General features: G+C 38.4%; 2 long non-coding RNA genes across 2 annotated transcripts in view; one reads left to right on the forward strand and one right to left on the reverse strand.

Annotated features, from left to right (window-relative positions):
* The window catches only part of LOC117950501, a 786205-nt gene that overhangs the window by 590647 nt on the left and 180795 nt on the right, over window positions 1–14763 (reverse strand). The gene's annotated exons all lie outside the window — the stretch shown is intronic.
* LOC117950502 lies at window positions 1893–12699 on the forward strand. The gene is made up of 3 exons (XR_004657923.1): window positions 1893–1903; window positions 3188–3191; window positions 12597–12699. It is a non-coding gene; the product is annotated as an uncharacterized LOC117950502 (long non-coding RNA).

Here is a 14763-nt window from a genome sequence, read left to right on the forward strand (position 1 = left end):
GGGACTTCTAAAGGAATGTGCCAACAGTTTGGAGGAGACATACCCCAGAAAATGAAACAAAATACTTCCCAACTCTTTCCATCCCAATTCCTCCCGTCCACGCTCAGAGAGACACAATGCAAACATCTCAGGCGTCTGTAATCTTTGCCAGCTCATCTTATTTGTATTATGGAAAAGCTCTTGAGGATTTTTCCCCCACATTTCACACTGTAAATCAGGCAAGACTCAGTAACAGGAACTCTGACAGCTCACAGACACTCTCAGGGGGAACGTCACCACTGAGGGGGCTTAGTTAACTAGGTCACATTGATGATCATCTCTTAGTACTCCCAAAATTTCATGTGTTGTTTTTTTTTAAGTAGGGTTGCAGACAAAACAAAAACAAAACTCACATTCTGAGCTAGTATAGAGTTTTTTTTCCAATATGATCAGTTTAGAAATGGACACAATTTTAAAGGCAGGGCCGGGCAGATTTATTTGTATAATACATTTCAGCAACAGGGCAATTCAAAGTGCTTTAAACAAAAAACAGATAAATACAAGAATAAAAATGTTACAGGGCAGCATAAGAAATTAAACATCAAAGAAACAATCAAAAAGAAGGGTGTTGCCTTGATGTTAAAGAACAGAGTTATGGCGGACCTGCACTTTTCGGGTGGTTTGTTCCAGATATGAGGAGCATAGAAACTCAACGCTGCTTCCCCCTGTTTAGTTCTGACTCTGGGTACAGAAAGCAGACCTGTCCCAGATGACCTGAGAGGTCTGGGTGGTTCATGGTGTAGTAGCAGATCAGAAATGTATTTTGGCCCTAAACTGTTTAGTGATTTATAAACTAGCAAAAGTTTTTTTGAAATCAATTATTGGGGCACAGGAATCCAGTGGAAGGATTTCAGAACTGGAGTGATATGGTCCACTCTCTTGGTCACAGTCAGGACTCTAGCAGCAGCGTTCTGAATCAGCTGCAGCCGTCTGACTGATTTTTTAGGAAACTTGTAAAGACACCGCTACAGTAGTCGAATCTACTGAAGATATAAGCATGGTTTTTCCAAATCCTGTTGACACATACGTCTTTTAACCCTTATATATATTCTTCAGGTGATATTAGGCTGACTTTGTAGTTGTCTTAATGTGGCTGTTAAAATTCAGGTCAGAGTCCATGATTAAATCAAGATTTCTGGACTGTAGTTTTTAACATTGTTGTTTGAAGCTGAGCGCAGACTTTTAATCGTTCCTCTTTTGCTGCAAAAGCAACATCCTCATTTAATTTAAGAAATTTCTGGCACATCCAGTTGTTAATTTGTTAAATGCACTTAGTCAGTTTTTGTATTGAACTATAGTCCCCTGGCGATAAGGTAATGTAAATGTGTTTTAATTTGTAAATTTGTAACAGTTTAATGTATACTATGGTGACTTATTTTATTGTTTTACATAATCTGAGCCAGTGGAAGCATGTCGATATTAAACTGAAGAGGCCCCAGAATGGAGACTTGGGGAACTCCGTAAGTTATATTTGTATGCTCAGATGCATAATTACCTATTGACACAAAGTAGTCCCTATTTTCTTTACATAGGATTCAAACCAGTTTAGTAATGAGCCAGAAAAGCCAACCCAAGTTTCCAATCGGTCTAGTAATATGTCATGGTCGACTGTGTCAAATGCAGCACTGAGATCAAGTAATAATAAGACTGACATTTTGCCACTATCTGTGTTAAGGTGGATGTTTTTAAAGACTTTGAAAAGAGCCATCTCAGTGCTGTGGTGTGGTTCGAAACCCAACGGAAAAATATCAAAACTGTTCTTTAGTGTCAAGAAATGGTTGAGTTGTTGAAAAAACGCTTTTTCAATTATTTTACTTAAAAACGTAAGGTCTGATATTGGCCTATAGTTGCTCATTAGTGACGTGTCTAGATTGTTTAAGAGTGGCTTAATCACTGCAGTTTTCAGGGCCTGTGGAAAGAGACCTGAAGGAAGAGAAGTGTTCACAATCTGTAGAAGATCAGATGTCAAACAATTAAAAACCTTTATGAAAACACCCGTTGGTAGAATATTATGGTAATGTCCTCCAGGTTTTTATGATTGATCGTAAGAAAATGTGTCATATTAAAACTAATTTTTCTTGAACACTGTGACAACACATATCCTGTACTTGATATGGAGGCACTGACTGTGTAATATTCTGAATTGTGTCTTCAAAGAAATAGGCAAAGTCATTGCAGGCCTTGGTGGATAAAAGTTGAGATGCTACTGGTACTGGAGGGTTTGTTAACCCATCAACAGTAGCAAACAAAGCATGTGAATTATTATTGTTTCTAGCACAAAAGTCAGAGATGAAGGACCGCCTTGCATTCCTCAGTTCCAAATTATAAATTTCAAGTCTCTCTTTATAGGTGTTATAATGGACCAGGAGATTCGTTTTTCATCACCATTGTTTGGCTTTTCGACACTGTCATTTTTCTGTTGTCACCAGTAGGACATTTCTCCCTGGGGATCTTTTCTTACCAGATACAGCTTTGACCTTAGTGGTAGCAATGACATCAGTAACATTTTTCAGTTGAAATTATCTGCAAGCTCAGTGACTAAGACCCCAGAGATGGTGGGTGCGGAGGAGAAAAGCTGAATGAATGTTTCACTGGTGTTTTCAGGGATATACCATTTTCTGATGAACTTTGTTTGGACACTTTTGTGCACAGAGCTAGTGCCACTAAAGAAAACACTGGAATTATCAGAGAGAGCAACGTCAGTCATCACAACCTTGGAAATGTTTAGGCCCTTGGAGACAATCAAGTCGAGAGCGTGCCCCTTATTGTGCGTGGGCTCTGTCACATGCTGATTCAGTCCATAGTTCTCAAAAACACAACACGGTTCTTTGGTCCCGCTGTCCTGGGGGTTTTCAACATGAATGTTAAAATCACCCGCAATGATTACACAATCAAAGTTAATACAGATTATAGACAGCAATTCAGCGAAGTCATCAATGAAGGTTGCACAGTATGTAGGTGGCCTGTAGATATTTAGAAATATAGCTTGAGGGGAGGATCTTAACTGAAGAGTCACATATTCAAAACAAGCAAATTTCATTCATCAAATTCAAAAAGACTCTATAAACAAAATGGCAACTCCACCTCCTTTCTATTCTCGCTCATAAAACTGAAGTTAGGGGAGCTGACTGTTGACTGCTGACTGCAGCACTGTTATTCAGGTCTAACCAGGTTTCCGTTAAAACCTGGTTAAACCTTTCCGTTTTTTGCTAAACTTTCCTATGCGGCCCTCCCAATACACCAATAATCCTGATGTTCTCTCCTCAATGAAAATCTAGAAACAGTTCAAAAATTAAAAATGGATTAAAATCCCTTTCACTCCCACATGCAACAACCATCTGTTCTTACCCTCAAGCGTAGAGAAAGCATTTACAAGCAGGAAGAGAATGGGCCTGGTCTCTTTTAGTGACCTTTACGTAGAGGAGACCTTTGGGAACTGGCTGACCTTGCTGGGAAATTAAGGACTCCAAAAGTGGATCTAATCAGATATTTTTAGTTGCGCATTTTCACCAAAACACAATTCAACTGCATTTCCTGCATTACCTGAAAAAACTCTTATCTTGTCCTCCTCAGCATCACAAAATAGTATTTCTTCAATCTATGGTCTTCTTTCATCTCAACTCTCCCCTCTTTTAGGGCTTAGGGGTGTTTGGGAAAAGGAGCTAGGTCTCACACTAGAAAACGAATGGTGGAAATAAGTTGTAGTACTTTTATTTGTGTACGCATGATTCACATTCAATTCAGAGTGGTCTTCAGACTCCATTATACAAGGGCCAGACTGAAAAAACAATTCCCTAATACAGATAACCAGGCATGCATCAGGTGCTCTCAATCTCTAGCAGACCATACACACACTTTTTTCTCCTGCCCTGAGCTGTGCTCTTTTTGGACATCCTTTACTGACACCCTCTCTGTAGTCCTTAATGTCCCCATACCCTTGATTGGTATATTTGGTGTTTCTCCTATTGTGGGAAGATTTAATAGCTACCAACCTGATGTTATTGCAATTGCTGCTATGAGAGCCAAGCGTCAAATACTGCTACAGTGGTAGAGCCCAAAGCCCGCTAGAACAAATTCCTGGTTAGAGGATGTAATTTCATTTTTTACACCTAGAAAAAAATCAAACGTATTGTCAGAGGATCCCTGAAAAAATTCCATAAATCCTGGGACCCCCTCCTTTCTTATACGAACCACCTATCCTGAGCCAATTGTAGAACCCCCCAATTTTGTATAGAATGTATTATTTTATTTTTCTTGTTTCTGTACTCCTTCACCTGTCAGTACATTCCTGTGCATCACAATGAATAGGGAGGGAGATGTTCATTTCATTTTCATTACATATTTATTATACAGGAAAGTCAAAAAAGTAACATTACATTACAATGCAAAGGGGCCTGACTCAGTTCAAGAACTGGTTTTCAGCGGGTTCCTGTTCTGCAGAAACACAAAACCTAGCTACAGCACGTCGAGACAGACATTTGTACAGTCCATCGATAAGGACTAGACAGATTTAGACAACTAAAATAACATTACAGTTTACATAAGGACAAGGACATTTCTACAAGATATCGGCTAGGCTAGACAAATACGGACAATGCAAACAAGGCTTGGACAATACAATACATGAACAATTAATGCATGCTTGTGTAACTGTTAAGAAGGAGCTGTTTGTATGCCTTTTTGAAATATGTGATGGATGATAGACTTCTGATGTGATGCGGAATGTCATTCCAAATCTCGGTGTATGTTAGAAAAAAAGATTTTTGAGGTTTTTGTATGGAGGAACTGGGATAAGTGCCTGTGAGACTGACATACTGAGTCGCCCTGGTCTCACGTGTGTCAGAAGAAGTGTAGTTAGTGCTGGTTATGTGGCATTTTGAATCTGAAAATAAAATGCAATTGCATGGCTATTTACGAAGTTTTCATAAGTCAAAGCCTTAGAACGTGCAAGTGCAATGCAATGGTGAGACCACTTTGGAAGGTTACTTTGGATCTTGAGAGCTCGATGGTATAGTCGTGCTATTGGTTCAGTAATTTCCTTTGTGGTAAGTGACCAAATAGGAAGACAGTAGGACATGATTGAAAACACAATTGCATGTAAATAGGTTTCAGAAACAGAAGAAGATGTGTGGTTAAATCTGACAAATGGAAGATACATGTTCAGTAACTGGTTATAGGCTAGTGGAGGGGGGAATGGGTTGGGATGTATGTGTTTTTTTTCTGTTTGAAAAGCAATACAAATGTCAAACCTCCTACCCTTTGTTATTCCCAATACAGCCTGTAATAATTTAAGACGTTTGAGCAATAAACATATTTTGGGAAAAAAATTATTTTCCTGCCAAAGACCTGACATTTAGTAAGGCTAGTGTTAGTGTGTTTTCATTTTTTGGGATAGACTGTGGCTCACAAGGAATGTATGTTAAATTTTCTAAGTTTGCAGAATAAGCAAGTGCTTATTCACCATTCTTTTTCTATTACTTATCACAACATAAATTGTGGAAGAATTGAATAGAAAGGGCCCGGGCTTGTCTCTGAAAGAGTCATAAGTGCCACTAGGTGTTCAGCCTGGACCCGGCACATATCAATTACTGCTAGCTGGATTTTGCACACAAGCATCCTTATCAGTCTGGGGAGATGGAGTTAGCTGCCATCTTGGCAAAGGTGCCTAGCGTTTTACTTTGGGCCAGGGTCGAACAATGGCGGGGAGGAAGGTGTGTAAATTTGGTTCCAGCATTTACCAGCTGCTTCATCTGGTCAGTGAACTCCAACGTGGGGATGGGGAGAAAAGGGTGAGTGGCGAGAAGCAAAACCTCCAAGTTAGGTACAGTAGAACTTTCAGAGGCTAAATCTTCAGATGTCGTTTTTACATAAAACAGGAGTCATCTTTTTAACCTATATCACAGTTGCTTTTAATCTAATCAAATAATTGTTGGCACCAGTTATGGTCATAGCCAGGTCATTTTTTTCCATATAAAGTGACAAATACTGTAAAGAATACAGAAAAAAGCATAGTCTCCTAAAAAGCAAAAAACACACCACCAATGTTTCTGCCCACAATTCACATGAAATATTACAGGCCCAACAGGCTAGTTATATATGCATATATACCCTGCCATATACAGTAAGTATATGATGTTTCCTAGCTTTACATTACAAGATGTCTGGGCTTTCAATGTCTTACAGATGACAACATGGAAATGTGTCTAGAAATACAGTTCAAACAAATTAAAACAATGTTCAGAATTGTGTGTTTATAGCTCCGTCCATTTGTAGGGCCGTTGATCTAAAACCAACCCAACACACAAATCCAGTTTACATAACCACAAATACACCCTTTCCTCCCACATTATATTTTAAAGAAAAAAGTATGAGATATTCAAAGGTTCAGAATAGAGTCAACTGAATTAAAAAAAAGAAAAAAAAAAGAAAAAGAAATTGGATTTAGGAAGAACAAGAGGTAAATTGTACTTGGCAAGCAGAGTTCTCACACATTTAAAGTATATCCACCTTTAGCTTTACCATGCACACAGACACACACACACACACACACACACACACACAGATTTTACATGGTCTCATTTACCACGGTGAGTCTGTGATCCTGAATAATAAACACTTGGGAGACTAAGTTTTTTTTAAAGACCTCCTTACCTCATTCAGAGTGACGCTGATGAATGTGTGTTTGTGCATAGAGTGCCTTGCAGATCTTTCATTAATACATATTCATATGGTGTCTAATGAAATATAGATGTGTCATGCATACCCAATTGCCCCTCATTGAAGCTGCTGGTCATTATCAATATAAGCCAAAATGTGATGTTCCTTGAAATTTAAAATAAAATACTTTACATGTAACATATACATGTAAATGTAATTAAGTGGATACCCATATTGTCAAATATTTTAACAAATGCCTGCTTTTCCCCCATTTAAGGTCATGCATGGATTTCCTTCATTGTCATACAATAAACAATGTGTTCTTGTATGTACTAACTAATCATGATTGGATTTTTTAAATATTGAATATCTGCCGATACCGAGTTCTGATTCAATACTTGTATTTGCCTTCAAAGAGCTGTTCTAGCAATCTTGTTCACAAAATTAAAAAAGTAAACTAAGTAACTAAAATTGTCTTCAGCTTAATACATTTAACTTAGTGCAGATACAGCATTTTTGTAAAACTCACATAGAAAAGCAACTTCTACTTAGAATGGAGTAGTAGTTTCAATCAATCAATTGATTTATTTTTCATGTGAAATCATTTGAAATACAATTTCAGGGAAACGTTATCTTACGTTGTCTCTTCAATTTATGCATTAAAAATAGTACTAATGAATGTGTGTGCATTTAATATTGATCCTGACCTAATATGGAATGCTTTGACGACCATATAGCAGTTTGAAACAGATAGAATAAAAGATGTATTTACATCTGACTGATTTTTTCTTTCTCCATATTGTGTGTTATAGTGTAACCTAACTGTGCAGACAGCCAGGCAGGATGCAAGGAGTCTTTTCTTGGATATGTCCAGCAATTTCATCAAGGTCCCCTGGCTAATGGCCAACATTCCTGATGTTACTTCCAACATTTTTTGGCATTGATTAAAGCTCAGGTATTCACAATTAAACCACTTCTGTTGGCACAAGTGAAACTCAATCCCAAAGCCAACGGCCTGTCTACCCTGCGGTAACACCTATTAAAATAGCTGGGGCCTCCAGCAACAAAGGCTGGACTGGAACATACTCTAACCATTCTCAGGCTGGCCCCAAGGACATTGACAGGAACCCTGAATGGCAACCATGAACACACATAGACATAACATCCACATAAGCTAGCCTTGTGACCGTTTGAAAAAGTAAGCTTTTTTGTAAATGTGTGACAATACCGGGAGCTACTCATAACTAACCTGTTTTTCAAAAACCACAAAGCTGTATTTTTCGGGCAAAATGTGGAAATTGAGACATCAGGGTTTTATTTTCTGTAGTGGCGAGGGTGGCTTTTGCCCTGTGTGTGTGTGTGTGTGTGTGTGTGTGTGTGTGTGTGTGTGTGTGTGTGTGTGTGTGTGTGTGTGTGTGTGTGTGTGTGTGTGTGCGCGTGCGTGTGTTTGGGGGGTAGGAGCAGCCATCTGTGCTGTGAAATCAATAAAGATGTTCCTAACTGTAACTGGAGTAAGCTAAGACAGCCTCCTGACATCACACTTCTAAACTTCTGTCAAATTAGTTGGAAAATTCAATTATGTTGCCTTCATTGAGGCAGTTGAAAAAGTTTGTCTATTTGCAGAAATTACAGGAACTATATACGTTTGTTTAACCAGGAAACCCTTGTTAAGATACAAATAAATACAATTTTTAACACGACCATGTAAAATATGTCACACTAGTTACAATCTAAATGGCACCTCAAACGCAATCAAGATTGTTGAATGAATGTTTAAAAGCAGTCATTTTAGGATCTGCAAAGTGAACTTATTTTTTAACATGGAGGCTCATTTTGACACCTTGGGAACAATAGTGCGGCAAAATGCAACATATTCAACTTTCTGCACATATAGGCTATTGTATTCACAAATATAGAAGCAGAAGCTCTCTTGATTCTAAAAAAAAAAAGGCTTCTTTAGTTGGAAAGTTCATGGACGAATACTTGGCAACATCACATGTGGCGGAGGTGAAATCTGATGCAACGTGAGATTGATTAATTCTTGAAATGCAACCTGCCTTTGCCAATCAGGTCAGCCTATTTATTATGAATTTAGTTCAAACTGCCCACTGGAATTCAGCTCAAGTCTTACACAGTAGCATCAGCTCACTTTCGTTACTGTTATTACGACCCCACTCGCTGAATTCGTCGTAATAACATTGTTACTTACTTCTGCAGTGTGTGTCCCCAACGGTCTTTACCCCTTAGCACAATGATCCCCTCCAACACATCACCCTGCTGTTGTTGCCCATTTGAAGAAAAAAACACACAAACTGTTGAGCATTTCTGCCTTACTACATTTGTACACACACAACCACTGATTGTCCTTCTCTGCTATTTGCACACACACACACACACATGCACACACACACACACACACACACACACACACCCCTGCAATTTTGCAATTTACAAAGAAGAGATAATTCTCCAGCTGTAGATCCAAATTCTCGAGCACTCCAACTTGATTAAACAGTGGGTGGGCAAGTTTTTTTTGTTGTCCATTACCTCCTCCCAACTAATCCAACTGCACTTCCTCCCTGTTTCCTCTATTATGTCAAACAACTTTGTCACAGATCACGTCTCACTGCTACAAACGCCTTTCCAAGCACAGGCCAGATATCGTATTTTGACTCACGCCTGTTATCCTGCGGAGTGAGAAGCAAGTTTATCTGACTTGCCTCTGGGGCGAATGAAGTCTGATGCCATATTGAGGTTTGAAGAAGGTCACAGCAGGGTCAAAGAGGCGGCTGGTTCTCATTCTGCCTGTATCCTTACTTGGTTAATTACCAGCGTTGTTGATGGGATCACTTTGCTGCATATATCTTTCGTTTTGAATGGGAAAGGTCTTGACATAGCATAGCATAAGCCATTAAAACAGGCTGTTTTCACTCCTGTTTGCATTTAGATTTTATAGAATACCTCACAAAATGGAAATGAAAATGGATAGATTTTAATAGTACTTCTTATTTTTAATACAAATTAATGGGAATTTGTGTCAGTGGATTGGAGCTGTAATCCGATCAGTGACAGTGGTTTCCGCAATTCGGAAGAGTCATCATTTTGCTTGGCTCTCGATATGTCAGGTTAATAACACTTCTCACTTTCCCTCTCCCTTTCGCTCACTTTTCACTCTTTTTCTCTCCCTCCTCAGAGACAGAAGTCGAAAATTCCTCTTGTTCTTGCTCACACAGGATTTATTGGACACTGGTCCTTTTTTAGGATTTGGTTCTCAGCTGGTTAGCATTCAAAAACACGGCTGGCAGGCAGAGGTAGAAAGTAACAAAATAAATTACAATGTTGAGTAGTTTTGTTGTCTATTTTGTATTTTTCAAGTAGTTTTTTCAAAATTGGTATTTTAAAATGTTTTTGATTTCATTTTGAGTGAAGTATTGTATTTTGCTACATTACAAATCCCATCCGTTACTGAGTTAAAAACAAAAAAACAAACAAACAAAAAACTGACTAACGAAAACTAAAATGAAGAAAAAAAAGAAGAAGAAGAAAGGAATCGCGCCTGGAACAACTACACCAGACCTGGGCATTCTTTTTTTTCATGCAATTGTATTCAGCTTATTCTTCTCTGGTTGCAAGTCACTATTAAAAAGAAGTAGAAGAATAACTGGTCCGATCCGCTAACTGAGCTGGAGACGTGAATGAGCTGATATCCCTAAAAAATGTCAGCTCATGGGAAGGAAACAAAGGTCGATACAGAGTGTCAACTTTTTAACTAAACATGGAATTTCTAAGTATGCATTTACTGAAGCCAAAGGTAAATCTGTGTGCTTAGTTTGCGGAGTACAAATCGCTGTGTTAAAGGATTATAATTTGTATCGCCACAACAATACTAAACACCACGCAGAGAAATACAACTTGACTGATGTAGAGCAGGCACGGACATCTGAAGCTTTGCTAGTTAAGCTGAAAAAGTAACAAGGCATCCAGACATGCAGCAGTCCAGACCAGCTTTGTGATATCCCATAAAATCTCCAAAAACAGTAAGCCATTTTCTGAAGGGGATTTTATTAAAGAGTGTTTGGTGGACTCTGCTGCGCTAATACGCCCAGAGAAAAAAGAAACGTCTGAGAACGTGCCGCCTGGCATTAAATTAATATTGGGCAGAAGGAAGTTTAGCCTTTTTATCAGGCACAACAGTCCCGGTTTCTCATGTGGCACCTTTGGAAAATTAATTGCCCACCCCTGCTGTAGGACAATGTATGTAGAAGACTGGCTAAATTAATTCACATACATCTAATTAGCTCACACATGCTACTTAGGTTTGTAGAAGCTAGCTGTTAGTCTGGTCTGTGAAGATTACGGTCTAACCCATTTTTGGAGTTAAAATAAGTCATTTGGCCTTGATTTGTACTATAACTGTTGTTGCAACCCTCAGAACTAACTATGTATGGTACTTTCACTTTCAATTGATTGTTTGAAAACTTTTTATGGGATGATCTGAACTAAAATTGCACATTATACCTCTCTAAGAGGCTTAAATGTCATGTGTGACTGTTATTATTACATGTGTATACATTTGTTTAAGGCCTACATGATTAATCATAAAATCTTGACCTTGATTCACCCTGTTAACGATTTCATTTTTAAATGATTTGTTTATATTTTTATGACTTTGATTCTCATTTAATTTAACAAGCAGACTGCATCACAAGCGCTACTTTGTTCCATTGTGAGTTGTGTTCCCATTGTGTTCCAATGTGCTGTAGGTGCCAAAATAATCCATGTTTGGTACTGCCAATTTGTTCTGTGATAGTTCATGTTTGCAAAAAACATTACACTTTGTGAGAAAATATATCGTGGCAGAGAATTGTGATATTAAGTCTAAGCTACTTTTTCCCCTGAATCATGCAAACCTAATTTGCATAGATGTTTATACATCTGCATATATTTTTCTTTAATTAAAAACAAAATAGTTTGGGATTTGTGACCCCATGTCCTATTTTCACTACATGGGAGAAATCCCCACGGTCGCTTTTTGCATTTTTTTTAATGTAACTAAGTAAACTTTTACTTAAAGTACATTTTAAATTAACTACCAATTACTTTTACTTGAGTCATTTTTCAGATATGCATTTTTACTTGTACTTGAGTGATATTCCATCAAAGTACTTGTACTTTTACTTGAGTACAATATTTTAGCAATTTTTCCACCTCTGCTGGCAGGTGATGACTCCGCAGTTTTTTATTCCCCGATATGCACTTTGTTATATATCAAGCACACCATGCTGCCATTGACCTTCGACTCCATGTGCACACTAGGGTGCCATAAGTAGTGTAGGCTGTGTGAAGTCTGTTCATTCTGTTTCTGTTTCAACTTCTATGCAAAACTTTGTGAAAAGAATCTATGTGCTGATGTTTACTCCATGAATACGCAAATAAAGCTGAATAAATCTGATGAATTGCCTCACGTGATGCACTTATGGTAGTCCATATCCAGATGTTCAACTTCTAGGATTGCTCAGGTGCCGCAGGAAAAACCACCTGATGTCCCTCTTTTTGGCCAGATGTCCTTCACCTTCCGCTTTCTTTATGTTGGCATTCTAAAATCTGGTGGATTTAAGGGAACTAAGGTTAACTACTCCTCAGATCTCTGCAGGGTAAATCCATACAGCTAGCTAGACTACTTGTTCAATCTAATTTTTCTGTTACAGGTCTAAAGCAACCAAAACAAGTTCCTTTCCTAGACTATTTTGCAGTGGCAACGTGTCTCCGTACAGAGCCGCCCATGATGTTTGTGATTGATTTAAAGAAATGTCAATAAACCGTCCTGAAATGCTATGTGGACGAGCCAGAACCGCTTTCGCAGCGTTGTGGAGAAAGGTCTGGCAATGTGAGACTTACAGTATGGCAACGTCAGTTGGGGCTGAAGACTGCAAGTTTGAAAATGAGAAAAAGTCTGGGAATGTGGAGTTAGAAAGAAGTGTACATACCAGACCTCTGTAGCCCTCTTCTACCACCATAACACACCTGAATCTTTGAACAAACAGTCAGGTTGAGTTGCGGTTGAGTTGAATTGTGGGTAATGTATTAAACAGGTTTTGACAGTGAAGAAGAATGCATGAAATTAAAGAAACATGATATCTGGTTCTGTTTTGATCGTTCTTTCAAACTGCCTTTTGTGAGTCCAAGAACGTTTTAGCAGTACAATACTAAATTGGTGGAGAACTTTTAAAAATTGAATAACTGACTATTGGAAGAGCTGTAGGGAAATACTTAAATTATCCAATATTTACTGATGCAGCAGCTGCCGAGAAATAGTTAAGCCACTAGTCAGTAATAGGAATTTAAATGTTTGCCAGTAAGGCAGTAGAGAATCAGATTCATTCTAATTGATACATGAAAACAGTCAATTAACCTGATCCACTGTTATGAACGTTCATTAGGAGTGTCATTTGCAGCTGCTAAATGTGTATCATGAGTACCTTTAATTGAACTGACTAATTAAAGTGGAGTCCTGTGGAATAAGATCTCTGCTGCTGATGAGTAAGCTTCAAATAGCTCAATTAAATCATATTGACAGCGTTAGGCTCTCCTTGGTATTTGCCTACTTCCTCTGGATATGGATAAATCACCCAATTATTTCATGTTAATGTGTTTTGTTCATACGATCGAAAAACAAGTTTTCAATTTTTGCTGAGCATGCAAACCAAAAGGCAATTTTCAAATCTGCTTGAAAGCATTTGAGCATTTCAATATGTTCATCCATGTTGACATGTGAATTTGTACTTATTGGCCCACATTAGCTTAGCTGACACAGGCCAGCACATGTGGTAGCAGCTATGCTGGGTCCCTCACATCAGAGCACTTGGTAGAACTTGTAACCCCCCCCCCCCCACCCTTCCTGCCCCACCATCACGCACAAAGCCCTCAGATCAGCAGACACGCCACAGGGGCTCACACAAACAGAAAAGTTTCAGCTTCTCTAATTAATAAACAGCAAAACTTCAAAGCCGTGGGCATGTCATGGAGCCGCCCACACTAAAGAGTAGCATGAGTGAATTCCCATCACTGAATCACTTCACATAGTTCGCACATGGCAGCATGGCTTGGGAATAAATTATTACACAACAGCACAACAAGATATAAAAAAGAAATATAATTCACTGAGCTAAACAACATGTTGATATAACATCATTTGAAATAGGAGAAATGCTTGAAAACCAACCTTTTTTTTGTGTAACCATTTTTATACTTATTCTGTTCCTAATGTGCTTATGACTGTTGACTGCAAACCACTGAACCAGCCTAAATTCCCCTTTTACAGACCTTTACAACACTATCAAAAAGAAACTTTCTGTATTTTAAAATTGATGCCTCTGGATACAGCAACACTAAATTCTGCTATATAAAACAATTATTAATAGTACTGTGAGTAGAAATTATTTCTTCTTTCCTTCTTAAAATGATGCCTGTTACCACAAGGCGCCATCATGGCTGCTTTGACAGTTTATGAAAACATCCCAATCTTCCTCCTTTTGGGCCGTTCTCACTTTAGTTAGACCTGTTTTGGTCTTCAAGGTTACTTCTTTAACTCTTAAATTGCAGGATTCGTAGAGTAACAGTCTTTTGCGTTTTTTAACCTTTTCGGTTACAGCCTCCATCTGCTTATTCTTCAATAAGACAATGCAGCTTTTCACTAAGGGCTTTAACTTGCTACTTAAAGCACACTGCAGACTTAGCTAAATGCTGTCCACTGTGTGTGTGGTTTGGACTCAAATTGTGGGTAGAAAACGTCTAAACATTGCCTCAGGCAATTTTTCAAAAGCAGAATGTACCATGGGCATTCAGAGTCTGTCATCGAAGACTTGGTTGCTGTGGTGCAGTATGTTTTTCAGCATGAACCATAACCCTAACCCATGTACAGACAGAATCTTTCCATCATAATGCTAATAATACTATTTTTTCTCCATGGCTTCCCTTCCTGCTATTTATGCTGACTGATAGATAAATGTTGCAGACATTTTCCATATTCTTTGGACTTTTCACTGACCTAGTTCTCCTCTATTGACA

The sequence above is a fragment of the Etheostoma cragini genome, chromosome 9 (assembly GCF_013103735.1).
Source record: "Etheostoma cragini isolate CJK2018 chromosome 9, CSU_Ecrag_1.0, whole genome shotgun sequence".
Taxonomy (NCBI): domain Eukaryota; kingdom Metazoa; phylum Chordata; class Actinopteri; order Perciformes; family Percidae; genus Etheostoma; species Etheostoma cragini.